Source organism: Prionailurus viverrinus, chromosome B1, assembly GCF_022837055.1.
Source record: "Prionailurus viverrinus isolate Anna chromosome B1, UM_Priviv_1.0, whole genome shotgun sequence".
Lineage (NCBI taxonomy): Eukaryota > Metazoa > Chordata > Mammalia > Carnivora > Felidae > Prionailurus > Prionailurus viverrinus.
In genome coordinates this window covers 19,821,519-19,836,998 of record NC_062564.1, presented here as the reverse complement: position 1 = coordinate 19,836,998, position 15,480 = coordinate 19,821,519, and positions in this window count along the sequence as shown.

Here is a 15,480-nt window from a genome sequence, read left to right as displayed (position 1 = left end):
GTGCCAGTGGGGGAAGGGCAGAAAGCGAGGGAGACTGAGAATCCCAAACAGACCTGGCACTCTCGGCTCAGAGACTGATGCCCTGCTCAGGAAACCTTGAGATCATGACCTGAGCCGAAACCAAGAGTAGGCTGCTGAGCCACCCAGGCGCCCCAAGTGAAAATTCTTTGAAGCCCAGAAATTTGAAAATAAAAAAAAACTATTAATCCAATATGACAGGAAAAAGGTATTTTTAGATGTTCGAAAATAACTCATTCTTGTAATGAATCCATTTTTAAGAATGACAGCCAAGAAAATGCTCATAACAGCCAAAGGAGACAAAGAAGGCAGATAAAGGGAAAGGCAGCCCACACCTGGGATTCTAGTGATAAGCAAGACAAGAGCTGAGCAGCAGGCCTAGACATTTTTGGTCCATTAAATTTATTTATGCTCCTATGACTTGATTCGCCAGATGCAACAGGTGATCCTTTCCGGCCAGCTAACACCTACCCTGCAATCCATAACCTTATTTTAGTTCTACTACTTCTCATTCTGTATTTTAATAACTTTATTATTTCTACATTAACAGAGTTTATAATACCCACTATTTACAAAACTTTATTGCCATAAATATATATATTTAAAAATGGATCATTTTAACCATTTGTAAACGTATAATTCATTGACATTAAGTCCATTCACAACATTGTGCAGCCATCACAACTATTTCTAAAACTTTTCCATCATCCCAGGCAGAAACGCTATAACGATTAAACAGTAGCTCTTCATTTCTCCCTCTCCCTGACCCCTCTCCAACTTTAATCTTTCTGTTTCTATAAATTTTTCTGTTACAAGGATTGCCTGAAAGTGAAATCATACCAACGTTTTTCCTTTGTGCTTGGTTGATTTAACTTAGCATGTTTTCAAGGTTCATCCATATTGTAGCACATGGCAGAACTTTATTCCTTTTTGTGGCTTAATAATTTTCTGTTGTATGTGTATACTGCATTTGAAAATTCTATCCATCCATTGATGAACACTTAGGCTTTTTTCACCTTTTTGGCTATTGTGAGTAATATTGCAACAAACAGTGGTGTACAAGTATCTGTTTATGTCCATTTTTTTCAATCCTTTGGGTATATCCCTAAGAGTGGAACAGCTGGGTCATATAGTAATCTCATGTGCTGCTTTTTTGAGGAATCATCAAATTGTTTTTCATAGTCGCTGTACCATTTTACATTCCCACAAAAATTTACAAGGTTCTGATTTCACTACATCCTCCCCAATGCTTGTTATTTTCTGTTTCTGGGAGTTGCTATTGCTTTTGTGTGTTTATCTTGAGTAGAGCCATCCTAGTAGTTGTGAAGTCCTGAAGGGATATCTATTTGTGGTTTTGATTTGCATTTCCCTAATGACTGATGATGTGAGGATACTGTTGAGCATCTTTTAATGTTCCCATTGGCTACTTGTGTATCCTTTTAGAAATGTCTAAGTCCTTTACCCATTTTTTTCATTGGGATGTTTGTCTTTTGTTGTTGAGTTGTAGAAGCCCACTATTTTTTTTGCTCTTATCTACCTTATTTTTTTTTTAATTTTTTTCAATGTTTATTTATTTTTGAGAGACAGAGACAGAGCACGAGCAGAGAGGAGCAGAAAGAGAGGGAGACACAGAATCTGAAGCAGGCTCCAGGCTCTGAGCCATCAGCACAGAGCCCGATGTGGGCTCAAACCCACAAACCATGAGATCGTGATCTGAGCTGAAGTCAGACACTTAACTGACTGAGCCACCCAGGCGCCCCTTATCTACCTTTTTTTAAAGTATGAGTTCTATAATTAAGTATATTCGATGTTTACCGCAGGCATTTGTACTTGAAAATCTCTACTCATTTCATGGTTTAAAATAGATTCTTCAGAATGGGCTGGTGAATACAGTATTATTTCCTGAATTGTTATATATTCTTAACATTCTTCTCATTGACAAAAACCCAAGGATAATTCAACTAGATATAAAAAATCTCAGTTCATCTTCCCTTTCATTGAGAATATTATAAACGTTGCTCCATTGTTTTTGTAGCATTTAATATGGTTCTCAGAAATCTGATGCCAATTTGATTTTCTCTCCTTTATAAATAATATAAATTTTTTTGAGGGAGGTGAGTGGATGACAAAAGCATTTTTTTCTCCTTAACTTTAAAATCCAAGTGTTATATTAGGTTATATATCATGATTAGTATTCTGGTCAAATTTTCCAGCTACTTGGTATGACTACATGTAGATTTAAGAATTTTCAGGATAGTTTTTCATATTTTGTTTCTGTCCCATTTCTTTGGCTGTTTAACACTCCAAATATATTCATTTTTTAAATTTTTATCCTTTTATACTTCTAATTTCATTCCTGAATTTTCCATGATGTTATTCAGCCTTCAGCTTTTTAAAATTAAGTCATTATAAATTTGGTTCTGTCTTAATTATTTCATATGATCCATCAGTTCTCATTTTGTATCTTTCTTTGTCTAACCATTTCCTTTCTGAGCTTATTTATTTTTGATTATCCAGTTATTTCCAAACTTGTATCATTTCCTTAATTTACTTTAGCTCATTTTGCGGTATTGTAATTATTCATCTTCTTTGTTGTTTCATTCCCACAATGAATGAGAGCTGGTGTGTTGCTGTTTTCTATCAGAAATTAGTTCATTTTCTTCTGTTTTTTCTGGTCATAAATTTATATGTTATTAGATAATATCCCTGCCCCCTATACATGCACCACTGCATAATGAATTGGACTTTCCAGGTCCTATGGACACGAGAGGGAGATGCAATAGGGTAACTTTCTTCACTTTTAAAATGTGAACATGAATGATTGAAATCAATTTTTCTTCTACAGCCCTGATGTATCTCTCTGAGCTAAAACAGCTTTAGGACAAAATGTCCTATCTACTATAGACCTCTCTGAGCCTTGTCTTTCAAGGCAGTGCCCTTAGGTGTAGATGTGCTATTTTGTTATTTCTGAACTTTCTAGTATTTGTTTTCCCCAAGTTCTTTCCCGTGTTCATTCTCTAAACATTTTTGCTTTGTTATCTCTAGTGCTGTGCCCACACCATTGGGTTTTTATTCCCAGTAGTTTACCCTTGTTAGGTTGTGTCCTTCTCAAGGTAATATTTACTTCTGAATTATTATTTTTTTTGAGAGGGAGAGAGAGGGGGAGAGAGAGAGAGAGAGAGAGAGAGAGAGAGAGAGAGAGAGAGAGAGAAAGGGAGAAAGGGAGAAAGGGAGAAAGGGAGAAAGGGAGAAATGGAGATAGAGAATCTCTGCACTGATAGTGGGACTCGAACCCAAGAACCATGAGATCGTGACCTGAGCCGAAATCAAGAGTCTGCCACTTAACTGACTGAGGCACCCACGCATCTCTCTGAATTTCTCATTGACCCTCTACAGCATGATCCTCACAAGTCTGTGTGTAGTTTGGTTTTAATAGGTTTTATTCTTTTTGAGTGATCATAGGTTCATAACAAAATTGAGAGGAAGTTGCAGATGGCCTCCTGCCCTCACTCATTGTTTTAGCCTCCTCCATAACTGATAACTCCCACCAGAGTGGTACACTTGTCACAACTGATGAGCATACATTGACCCAGAGACCATGTTATCACTATCACCCAAAGACCATAGTTTACTTTAGGGTTCCCTTTGGGGTTGTGCATATATAATGACATGTTCCATCATTCTGGTATCATACAGAGTAGTTTCACTGCCTTCAAACTCCTTTGTGCTCCACCTACCCATCCCTTACCTCTCTGCCTCAACCCTTGGAAACTGCTTATCTTTTTGGTGTGTCCATAGTTGTGCCTTTTCTAAAATGTCACATAATTACATTCACAAAATGTGTAGCTATTGTCAGCTTGGCTTCTATCACTTACCAGTATTTAAGTTTTATCCATGTTTTTCATGACTTGATGACTTGATTGCTCATTTTTGGGGGGGTTGAATATTATTCCATTATCTGGATGTATCACAGTTTATCCATTCACCTAGTGGAGGACTTCTTGATTGCTTCCAAATTTGGGGAGTAATGAATAAAGCTTGTTCGTATATATGTGTGTAAATTTTGGTGTGGACATAAGTTTTTACCTTGTTTTGGTAATTCAAAACAGCATAATTGCTTGGTAAGAGTATGTTTAACTTTATGAGAAACTACCAAAGTGTCTTCCAAAGTAACTGTGCCACTTTGCATTCCTATCGACAATAAATGAGAGCTGTTTCTTGCATTTGGTGTTGTCATTGTTCTGGATTTCAGCCATTCTATTAGTTATATGGGGGTTGTGTATAATTTTTTGCACTTATTGAAAAAATAGGGAATGTTCCTCATCGGGTGGTATTCTCAGACTTAGATAGGGGTCCTCTCTTTTTAGGATGAATACTCATTGACATTTTTTTTCCTTCTCAGGCTTCTGGGTAAGTCGGTCGTGTCCTTTAACTGCCTCTTCTGTTGCTATAAAATATCTGATCTTGCCCAGGTCCTGATGTGGGTGCTAAGTCAACCACAGCCATGAGCACCTTAGGACTTTGGGTTATTTTCTGTCATTTATGTTGGTCAAAGGGCTCATTTGTGCTGTTTTGTGTTTTTTTTGTGTGTGCTTTAAGTCCAATTTTTTATTTTTGTTTTTTTAGGAAGAGGTTTGGAGATATTGAAAAACTTCACTAGTGTCATGATCTTGTTATAGGAAGTTCCAAGTATAACTGCTAAATTATTTTATGACTTATATAAAGTAGCTTGGTAAATGTTTTACAGTAGTTATTTGAATGCATGTTCTATATTTAGAGGTATATATTTTCCCTTTAGGGGAAAATGTCACTTTTCATTTTTTGATGCTCATCCAATGATAAGTCACTTAGGAACCTGGACATACTCAGTTATTTCTAAGGGTTTAATCAATGCTATCTCTTTTAATCGGTCATTTGGGAATTCTGTTGTCATTTGTGTCTGAACTCTGTAAGCCAGATCTCTATTCTCTGTTCAGTATCTTGGCATTTTTTATTTATAACTTTTTAATCAGTAGTAGAAAAACATTTTAAATAGTAGACAGGAACTTTTCATGGGCTTTTATGTGCTCTGGTAAAATTCTTAAAAAAAAATTGGCATTGTCTTCAATTGTACTTCCTTCAGAGAATATAGATTTATTGTTATTTGGTGAAAACTACAGAGATAAATCTGCAAAGTCTTCTCAATTTCTGTACTGCTAAGGTATAACAGGCATTGCATTTCACGGAAACAAGACAGAATAGAATCTGGGAATTGTATTCTGAATATTTAAAAGATGGGAGTAGGATTCCACTAGGTAAAGTTTTTCTTCTAAACTAATTTTTGTTTAACATGCATTTGAATTTGAAAATTTTTGCCTGTGTTTTTTTCATGACACATTTGGGTATTTGAGCTCTATAATTTGCCTAAAATCTGTAGGTATTAAACTGTCATTTATTCTTGAACTTTGAAATGGAGTTTTCATTCTTGTTTCTAAAGTTTGAGTTTCTTATTATCTTGTAAATCAACTAAAACAGTTTTGATTGTGATCTCTTGGAGGGTTGTTAGTTTGTCTTATTCTTATCCAATGTATTCAGTATAATGTGTTGCCTTTTAGGGCAGCTCAAATCTCTTCTCCCTTCCTGCACCTGTTTCCACTCACTATCTCCTAAATCCCTGAGAAAAGCTGATTTGAATCCATCAGGTTTATTAGTCTATGAAGGAAACTGAACTACTTTTCAATGATGTAGATGTTGGAAATAGATTTGGCTCTATTGGTTTTATTTCTCTCTCCTTCCCTTTGATTTTTATTCTTTGGTTTCCTTTTCCTCATCTTTATAGTAGTAAAATCTAGAGTCACACTGTCCAATAAGGTAGCCAATAGCCCCATGTGGCTGTTGAGCATTTGGAATGTACTAAGTAGTACAAACCTCAGCATGCTTCACCGTGACACCATAAAGTTCTACTTACATATCAGGTAAATTATCCTAAGATGTCTCACTGATGTATTTATATTGAATATCTGGGGCACTTTTAGGGGCTAATAGAAGATTGCAAGATGCAAATCCCAGCCAAATATGGTCTCATCGTGTTATCATAAATGCACAAAAAAATGTGATAGTGTTCTGAGTTTTCTACTTAATGGGCAGAAGTTGAAATGAATAGAATTGATCCGTTTAGGGATAGCAAACTCAGTCACAATGTATTAGGCACAATTAAAATTTAAACTTTTATTCAGTATCAGTAACTCTGACCTCATTAAAGACTCCATTAGTAAGGACCAAGTCCCTTTATTTTTTTGGTAATCATCCACATCTCAGTGTTGTCTCACAATTGCAGTAACAGAGCTTTCTCATCTGATAAATGGTGGCAATATAGAAAATGAATATTAATGGTATTGCAAATCTATGATTCTATTTATACTCAGTTTGTAAAGTAATAACCTCAGGGGTGTGAAGAAACATAAAACACCACAAAAACAGTAATTTTCTTCTAAAATCACCAAAATGGAATGTCCAGAGGTGAGGGAGTCTTTGCTGAATGAAACGACAAGTACAATGTGATAATGAAAGTATTCAGTTAACACATCATTTATTTAGGTCCTACATTCACACACCAAACCTCGGGATCCAGCTTTTCTTAAGAACATTTTAGCACTTACTTTAAATGTGGTCTGAGGCTTCTATGGAAAATAAAGAATAATAGAGCCATTAATAAAACACCTTTCAGTTCTGAAAAGGATCTGATATAGAAGAGGTCAAATATTGTTTTCAAATGGTCTAAGATATCTTCTATACTAAAAGCTAGGCGTATCACTTGAAGATGTTATTTGTTGTGACAGTGAAATAATAAACGGTGATTAAATCTGTGTCTTGCCTTAGAAAGTTGTTACCACTTGTGTTCAGTAAACATTAGAATTAGAAAACTTCTTTTAAGTTTTTTGGTTTCTTGCTTAATGTCATTCTTGCTTGAGATAACCGATTTGAAATCCTTTGCCTTCTCATTGAAATATGGAAACATAGAAGATATGTGAATATACAGTAGGACTATAAACTAGGCTTATTAGTCTATGACCTGCCAGAAGTTAGGAGGAATGTAAACTAAAACACCCAAAAGGAACTTGGGCAAAGCAGTGGCTCCAGACAGTGTCTTTCAAACATTATACTACTGTCTGTCCTTCATTTATTTAGAAATGGGTGTGTGTGTGTGTGTGTGTGTGTGTGTGTAGGGAGGGAGAATTGTTTGGGTACCACCATGGCTGCAGGATGCCACTGATATTGGACACCTGAAACTAAGGACACTAAAAATCCTACAGTATGTGGGACAGTCCTCAATCATAGATAAATGTGAAGCCAAATTATGACAATGCTGCCATTGAGATGCACTGTGAATGAAGATTTCGACCCACCCATAGTATTGGCCTTCGCTTGACCTTCAAACTGTGAAAATATTGCAATAGCGCCACACTTGTTTTACGAGTGTTCCTCCCAGGCAGCTTCATTGATTCTTCTTTAGAAAAATCTAAATATAATACAGTATTAGAACCTTAATATATTCCTTATGCAGAAATTATAATTGCCAAGTTCTTTGGTCAAAATGCAAAACACTGCTGATAGAAATAGCATTTTAAAGGTAAACATTTTCATATGCATAATTTAAAAGCATTTCTCTATTCTTTTTTCTTCCTCTTTCCTCTTCCGCTTCCTTCATATTTGTCTTGCCACCTAAGAGTCACTAAGATGAACCCAGTTTTTAATACCTACATAAAAAAGAATAATTTTGTGTAATTGTAAATTTATGTATTATAAATAAAAATAGGTGCCTAATTTTCTAAGACTGATGTCAGTCCCAGCCATCTAGAAGACTGTGTTAGAGTACTTGTTAGGAAGTATACCCTGTATTACAAGCACATGATGCCTGTCCCTATATTTATAGAAATGCCAATCATAGAGACCAAATGGGGCTTCTCTTCCTCTTCAACATTTCTTAGAAGTGGAGTAAAATGAGAGGATAAGAATGTTTCCTTTTCTTGGATTCTCATCTAGAATCTTGCCATAAATTCTATTTCTAGTAGCAATTGCTAACATTCTTAGCTCTAAAATTCTTTTAGAAATCCACTGAGGGGATGTATTGTACGTCCTAAAAATTTAAGTACTACCTTGATATCTTTGAGTCCCATAAGGTCCCAAAGACTTCATTGTGAGTTCTTCTGCCCTTGTCAGCTCTGGATGCCCAATGTTAGATGGGAAAGGCTCATCACCTGGCTACTTTCCCTGAATCAGCTGGACCAGCTACACCCTACCTAGTTGTCACCCTGTTGATTTTCAGCTCCTTGCCAATGTGAGGAATTTTCAAATAAACATATTCTTGTGGGGAACGTTGGCATCTTGTTACTACTGTAGGACATCCCACAGCCCCTGCTGGTTCATTCATTCTATTCTTAAGTGATATTCCAGTGTGGCCCTGCATGTAATGTAATGGCCTGCTCCCTGGTCTGTGTGTATATGTGACTAATAAACTGTTGTCTGTTTAATCTCTCCAGCTTTAAGTGACATGTGTTCACCCATCTCTAGAACCCCAGGGCAAGACTTTGTACTTCACCAAGGGAGTGAAGAGTTGAACAAAACAACTGGGGTCATGAGCAGCATGGTCCAGTCATGACAGAGGGCACCCAGACAGCTTTACCTGATGCGCCTTAGCTAACTAACTGGTTCCTAACTTCCCCTAACTGGGGAAGGCTTCCTGGGACAGAACCAATTGCTGGCTGGCTCGTGCTTTCGCTTGTGCAGTATTCTGTTGTCCTTCTCAGTGCTGCCATCTTCCATTCTATAGCATCATTCTTCCCCGCAATGTGAGAACTATTGTAATTTGACTGTATCATGGCATGAGATGATGCTGGGTAAGGCCTGTGTCTGCCAGGTGGTCTCTGGGACTCCTGCCACCAAATCTGAGGCAGGGGCCTGACAAGCTCATACAGAGTATGATGAGAACCTGATCTGTCAATAAGAACTGGGGGCAATGACAACATTGTGTCTTAACCGGTGGGCTCTTGAGTCCTGTTTGCACTTGAGCAGGCTAGAGCTCTCAAAGATAAATATTCCAGGATACTGTGCCTAGCATGTGAATGGAGATCTTCATTTGGGGCAATCACCCAGCCATCATTCAGGAAGGTAGCTTGTTGACTTAAGGTTTTGCAGAAAGGCTGAGTTTCAGGTCATCAAGAGAAAAATTAAGAATGATTTCCCATTGTGTCATCAGAGTAAAGGCAGGGGTAGTGACAAGGGTAGGGACCTAGCCCTTCTCTTGTGCTGCTGCTTGCCGTGCTGCTGTTGTGTGCTCTCCTAAACCCCAATGGTATTGAGTTGCACATCATGGTGGCCAGTGGCCCCAGCACTATGAGAAATAAAGGGGGCAAGGAGGAGTATTTGGTACTCCTCTTCTCTCCCCCTTGCAAGATACTTAACCAATGTGCCTGGGCTTTATTTAGTGTTGCTGCTTAATACCATGCCCAAGGACTAATCTTCCCACTCTAGGTCTTGAATACCCACACCTGGGCCATAGATAAAATGACCTAAGTGGTTGTGAGACACTGATCCCAGGAAAATTGACTAGCATTCCCCAGAGGAAGTAGGAAACCACTGAGTTCCCTTTTCTCCATAACCACCCAGAATGAATGATCAGATGAAGACAAAAACAGAGAACTATGAGGGCAATGAGGCGAGATACCCAAGACAGTAAAAAGAAAAGAGGAAAGTCCTCCCGGCAGAAGATGGGGCTGCAGCAGAGAATGGTGTCAATCTATGGGCCTCTGGGCTGTGGCCCCATTCTGTTGTGGCCTAATTCTGAGAGTTATAGAGAAAAACACCCACTGATCTGTTGTACCCCTGTGCACAGTGGAGGGATTCATTCAAACCTAAGTCCAGGGTACTTCAGTCATGCAGTTATTGCTGTGAGGGTGGCCCTTACCTCCAGGATACTGATTTGGGGCTGTTTAAAGAAGAAATCAATAAGTAATCTGGATGAAGAGACCCCCCCCCCCACCTCAGGTTTGTCCAGTGACAAAATGGGTAGGGAGAATGAAAGCAAAGAAAGAGATAGATGAGAGGGAGGGAGGGAGGGAGAGAGAGAGACAGAGAGAGAGAGAGAGGGAGAGAGAGAGAGAGAGATCTTCCCTACCAACAAATAATACACTTACATACACATAATTCTTGTAGATCATATTAATTGACAGCTAGAGATGAGAGGGTTCCATGATTTTCAATTGACATTAATTGTGGAACATAGAAAAATCTTTGTGTACACATTTGTGGGTCTCTGATTCACGTTAAAGAAGTTGATAATGCTTATTCTGTACATAGCATATGGCAATAGTGTCGTAAGTACTACTTCATTTAATACTTAATGGAAATTAAGTATGGAAGAGGTTATTATTACCCCTTGCCTCTAGTGTAGATGTGAGAAAACCAAGATATAGCAAAATTTAATAACTTGCCCCAAAATTCTATGCTTAGTAAAAAAAAGTAGAGGCAAGTCCCAATTATCTGACTGCAGAGCCAATATACCTAAATGCTCGACATGCAACCATTGTTTGTGATTGTGTGTAGTAGAGAGCCTGTCATACGTGAGGTAAGGCACTACTTCAACTTTCATGTTCCCATGATTCACATGGGTATCCCATTGAAATTCAGACCCACAGACCACGCTTTGACTAGCAAGGATAGGGAATCAGAGCATTGAAATGAGTGGCTAAATGACAGTTCTGAGATTCTGCTGCTGATTTGGGCACAGACTCAAATGTGAATTTCTATATTGAATATCTATATAGAGTATATACATACATATGCATACATACATATATATACATACAGTGAATGTGAATATCTACATAGAGTATCTCTTGTGTCCTGGGCTTTGTACTAGACACTGTAGATAAAATGTCAAATAATCCATTGTCTCTATCCTACAGGAGCTTCCTATGTGATGGACTCTGAATGCAGCATACAGTTTCTCCTCTAAGAGTGGGTAAGTGCTCTCAGCGATGGTGAACTGACTATTGCCCAGTGAGTTTGAGGGGGAAGACCACATGACTAGTTGTGTTTCCACACACCCGACAGTAGCATATCTAGATGATGCAAGTCCTCTCTCTTGTCTAAAACCACCCTCCAGCATTATATACACCTCTGTGATAGTAAACATTTCCTTCTTCTTTCCATATGTCTCTAAATTTTACAAAAACACAAATATAAACAGCATTCTTGACATATTAATTATGTATTTCTGTTGAATGACACAGTCATTACTTTTCACACATTAAAATTTTCTCCCAGTTTATAGAATACATTGGTTCATAAGAATGGATTTTAACTATGCATATCTGCTACTTCATAATATACTCTATGAACTGTTTCAAAATTTAAGCTGTTCTAAAATTTGTATTCTAGACTCATACTACCATTTCTTCCCTCTAGCTTTTATTAATTAGGCTACAAACTTAGATGAATAAGACAGCTAGTGAATTAAGACTACTGACATCGTGTGAAGTAGAATAGTAAGTCAGTAACTCTAAGAATGAATACAAATTTATAAATTCAAAACTGAATTGTAAAAAAGCTCACAAACATAAACTACACAGAAAAATCTGAACTAAGGTGGTTAAGTTCAGATCATTCCTATCTGGTTTATGGACAGAAGAGGATGAAATACACGCCATAGGTAGTTTCATAATTCCAGCAGCAAAATCAATTGTTCTAGCAGGTGCTGGAAAAATCTATGGCATCATGGGGTTCAACGCTGATATCAAATCATAAATACAATAATCCAATGTGAAAGTGAACACAGCTTTAGAGAAATGTACGGGCATACCTCAGAGATATTATGGCTTCAGTTCCAAACCACCACAGTAAAATGAGTATCTCAGTTAAGCAAGTCAAATGAGGCTTTTGGTTTCCCAGTGCATATAAAAGTTATGGTTACATTATACTGTAGCCTATTAAGTGTGCAATAGCGTTATGTCTTAAAACACAATGTGGATACCTTATTTTAAAAATACTGCTAAAAATGCTAACTATCATTTGAGCTTTCAGCAAGTTACAATCTTTTTGCTGGTTAAGGTTCTTGACTCAAAGTTGATGGCTGCTGACTGATCAGGGTGGTGGTTGCTGAAGGTTGGGGTGGCTGTGGAATTTTTAAAAAATAAGGACAATGGAGTTTGCTGCATTGATTGACTTTTCCTTTCATGGACGATTTCTGTGTAGCATGGGATGCTGTTGGATAGCATATCACCCACAGTAGAATTTTTTCCAACATTGGAGCTGGTCCTCTCAATTAAAAGCTGTTGCTTTATCAACTAAGTTTACATAATTTTCTGAATCTTCATTCTCACTTCAACAACAAACTCATCTTCCCAGTAGTTTCCATCTCAAGGAACCACTTTGCTCATCCATAAGAAGCATTCGCTCACCCATTTAAGTTTTACCATGAAATGGCAGCAAATGTGGTCACATCTTCAGGCTTCACTTCTAATTTAGTTCTCTTGTTGTTTCTACCACATCTGTAGTTCATTCCTCCCCTGGTGTCTTGAACCCCTGACAGTCATCCATGACGGTTGGAATCAACTTCCTCCAAACTCCTGTTCATGTTGACATTTTGACCTCTTCCCATAAATCATGAAGTTCTTAACGGCATCTGGAATGGTGAATCTTTTCCAAAAGGTTTTCAATTTACTTTGCCCAGATCCATCAGAGAAATCACTGTGGCATTGCCAAATCCGTTTCTTAAATAATAATAATGGAAAGTCAGAATTATTCCTTGATCCATGGGCTGCTGAATAGATGTTGTGTTAGCAGGCATGAAAACATTAATCTTATTGTACATCTTCATCACAGGTCTTGGGTGACCAAGTATATTGTCAGGGAACTCTGATATTTTGAAAGGAATTCTTTTCTTTCGTTTTCTTTTCTTTACTTTCTTTTCTTTTCTTTTCCTTTTCTTTTCTCTTTTCTTTTATTCTCTTATCTTTTCTTTTTTTCCTTTTTCCTTTCCTTTCTTTTCCTTTCCTTCTTCTTTCTTTCTCTTTAGCAGTTGGTCTCAATAGTGTGCTTAAAGTATTCAGTAAACTATGTTGTAAACAGATGTGTTGTCATCCAGGCTTTTTTTGTTTGTTTGTTTTTTCATTTATAGAGCACAGGCAGAATAGATTTAACATGATTCTTTAGAGCCCTAGGATTTTCAGAATAGTAAAACGGCTTCATTAGGGCCTAACAAGAGAGTCACCGTGTCCTTTGAAGCTTTGAATCTAATATTTGACTTCTCCTTTCTAGCTATGAAAGTCCTGGGTGACATCTTCTTCCATTAGAAGGCTATTTTGTCTACATTGAAAATTCATTGTTTAGTTTACCTCCTTTCATGATTTGTCTTAGCTACATCTTATGGATAACTTGTTGAAGCTTCTACATCCACTCTTACTCCTTCACCTTATGCTTATATGTTATGGAGATGACATCTTTCCTGAGCCCCATAACCCAACCTTTGAAGGTCCCAACTTTTCTTATACAGCTTTCTCACCTCTCTTAGCCTTCATAGAACTGAGGCTCTGGATTAGGCTTTGGCTTAGGGGAATGTTGTGGTTTGTTTGATTATATGTCCAGACACCTACAACTTTTTCCATATGAGCAAGACAACTGTTTTTTTTTTTCTTATCATTCATGTGTTAACTGGAGTAGCACTTTAAATTTCTTTCACGAACTTTTCCTTAGAGTTAACAATTTGATGAATTGTCTGGCCCAAGAGGCCTAGCTTTGGCCATATCCTGACTTTGGATGTGCCTTCCTCACTGAGTTTAATCATTTATAGCTTTTAATTTTGTGTCTCAGAGAATAGGGAGGCCCAGAGACAGGGAGAGAGATGGGAAATGACTGGTCCATGGAATAGTCGGAACACACACATTCCTGGATTAAGTTTGGCATCTTACAAACTTAAATGCAGTTAGTGGCACCCCAGAACAATTACAATAGTAGCATCAAAGATCACTGATCACAGATCACTATAACAAATGTAATAATAATAAAATGTTTGAAATATTACAAGCCTCAGAATGTGACATGAACATAAAGTAAGCAAATGCTGTCGGAAAAAAAATGTTGCCAAGACACATCTTCAATTTGTACAAATGCACTACTGCAAAGCACAATTAAAGAAGTGCAATAAGATATGCCTATATAGCACCTGTGCACTAAAGTCAGTTATTAATCTTACAGAGGCATGTATTTATTTAACCTATTTTCATAAATAGGAAGATTCAAATCAACACACATGGTCATCACAAGTAAGGAAACATGTATAGGTATTTAGATTGGTTTTACAAATTACCACACAACTTTCCCTACTCTAATATCTAGAAGTACATGAATCACACACTTCAAATGGACTTCCTATTATAAGGACCTTCTGCCAGTACTTTTGAAATTAGATAACAAATAATGGCTAAATGGAATTAGGATCTCTCTTACTGGCATCGCACTCAAGCTACAGTCTACTTTTCAGTATACCTCATAAAAAAAGTATTTGTTTTAGAAAAGGCTAACATATTTACCTACTTCCCGAGGTACAATGATACAAATTTTGTGTTTGTGTGCGCATTTTGTGGCCTCTTGCCCAGTTTCTGTGATACTTGAAGCTGGCACAAGTTCAAGATAAATAACGTCTAACAATGTTAGAAAGCTTGACTTCTATGTGCCCATCAGGCAATAGAAGATGGATGATATTGTCAAGGAAATTTTCATTACAGGAAAAATGCATACTGTTTGGCAGACAATTCATTTTATGCCTTTCACACAGAGATTATATCCCAAGAGTTATGTTTCAAAGTCATCAAAAACAGGAAATACATTTTATATTTCTAACTGAAAATAATAGCATTAATTAGCTTGCTTCGGGGAAAATGTGATAAAAATATTAATGTCTATCAAAAGTCCTTAAACCACAAGACTTGCAGTGATGTAAAATATGTACTCATCTGAATTAGTAGAGAAATATAGATACACTTGATAAATGCAACTTAAAATTAGAGTGCTTTGGTAAATTATTTAGACATCTGTATCTTGAAAGGATTACTTTTTATGTCTATGATAATAATTAAATTTCAATTCTATATAAAGCAAATAAAAATTTTGTGGAATAAATGTCTTTAGTAATTATTAACAATGATATTATGTATGCTTCAGAAGAGAAAGCTTGTCAGTACAAAGTAAGGTATTTGATTTATACAGCCTAATCAGAGATAATACAATTAAAACCCTCCTGCAAGAGTTTAGAAACAATAGGTAGAAAATTGTCATAGACTCTGGGTCTGGAGTTCTCTCTTGTCCAGCAAGAGAGTGGACACAGGATTGAAATGCAAGAGAGGCTAATGTCCAGAAGGAGACAAGAGCCCTGAATAAGGGTCCTTGCTCTGTTTTTATTAGGATCAGAAGGCTTACAAGTGTGAT